At 41.5% G+C, this 1,827-nt stretch overlaps 1 pseudogene; it reads left to right on the top strand.

The window, feature by feature from the left end:
- Window positions 1–474: 474 nt before the first annotated feature.
- On the top strand, window positions 475–1,179 carry LOC122211140 (annotated as a pseudogene).
- The last annotated feature ends 648 nt before the right edge of the window (window positions 1,180–1,827 follow it).

Genomic DNA, 1,827 nt, shown 5'->3' on the forward strand with positions numbered 1-1,827 from the left:
TAGTTCACATTCAAACTTTCTGTGGTCTTATGTATTATATATGCTGTTATTAAGTTGCAAATAGGTTATATTTTATCCAAATAACCCCTTTTTATCTTTAACTTTTGAGTTTAATAAATTTATACCTTTGGTGTCTTGGGGCCTTTGCCTCCAGCTTGCCTTACCTGGCACCCAGCGCCTCATCCCTGCTGTCTGCCTCTCAGAACCTGCTATAGCTGGTGGATAAGGAATTGTTGGAATGCCCAAGAAACTTAATAGCTGCAGCAACCAGCAAAAGTATGGCATCTAATAAATTATGGGCATAGGAAGCTTTGAGAATTTTATCCCCATCGGAGGCTGCTGACTTGGGATGCTCGCAAAACCAGAAGCAAGTCGAATCCCTGCAAGGTTGCCTGCGCCATAGATTCTAAGGTAAGCAATGGGTCAGGCCTCCAGGATGAGTGCATCAAAAAATTTGCTGGTCTTTGGCTTCCTTCAAAACTGCTCCAACTATAATTTCCACAAAGAGTTGGAGGCATTGGGCTGTGAACTGCCCGTGCCAGCTTACCTACAGGAGGACCATGATGATGAGCTATAGACAAATGGCAACTGGTGCAGCCACTTCCTCAATAGTGAGGAGGCATATTCTGAGAGTCAAGAATAAATCATCTGGGATATTGCCAGGCAACTCATACAAATAGGGGACAGAATGGATCTCAGCATTCACCCAAGACTAGTGAATAACCTGGCAATACAATTTAAGAATATAAACCTGTGGGAGGAAGAGAGAAGGAAGTGCCTCGCTGGTGCACTGGAGCAGGTCACACAGACTTATCCTAAAGACATGGAGAAAGAGAAGAGCAAGCTGATTTTGACCCATGCTGTTGGCCAAAAAACGTGGCCGGTCACACACCATCCTTGCTCCGTGATGTCTCGTGCACAACAGTGAATTTTATTAACCAGAGCCTACTCACCTATATGAGGAACAGAAATGGAATGGACTGAGTGGACAACTCTTCAGAAGCATGACTGGTTCAAACTTGATATGGTGACAACAGTACACCTTCTTCCAGTGGGGATGGAGCCATGGCCATTTAAACAAAGTTCTTAAAGAAGATAGGCATGAGATAATAACTATTTGTTTCTTACTATTTAAATTTCTTTTAATGTTTACTTATTCTGAAAGAGAGAGAGAGAGTAGGGGAGGAGCAGAGAAAGGGAGAGAGTCCCAAATGGGCCCCACACTGTCAGTGCAGAGCCTGATGTGGGGCTTGAACTCACAAGCAGCAAGATTAGGACCTGAGCAGAAGTCAGATGCTTAATGGACTGAGCCACCCAGGCATCCTTATTTCTTACTGTTTTAAAGATGGTGTTTTAAGCAGCTGGTCCATATAGAAATCTCTGCATTAACATGCTTGAATAAAAATGTCCATTTGCACATATTTGAATGAGTTTCATACCATCTTCTAAATCCACTACACATTATGCCTTTATCTTATTCAGTTATACAGAGCTTCACTTGAAAATGAAACTTAAGAACAGGTTGTAAGGCAGAAGTAAAAAACACAACTTTACTGTTTATTAAAGTGCAATCTTGGGGCATGATCTTATAGCAGGCGATATCGTGTTTGAGGAGAGCAAGGACTGGAGACAGATGCACATACCCCTCACAAATGAAAACTTTCTCTCAAAATAGGGAATGTCTTAATTCTAAGGAAGTAACAATCTTCCCATTTAAAATCCAAATAGTACGAGAGGTTTTGGCCTAAAGTTCTACACTCAATGGGAAAATCAGGCCTCAAAATATGTGTTCGATTTTTTTTCAACTTGACTTCCTTTTATTTGAGT

Source organism: Panthera leo, chromosome F2 (assembly GCF_018350215.1).
Source record: "Panthera leo isolate Ple1 chromosome F2, P.leo_Ple1_pat1.1, whole genome shotgun sequence".
Lineage (NCBI taxonomy): Eukaryota > Metazoa > Chordata > Mammalia > Carnivora > Felidae > Panthera > Panthera leo.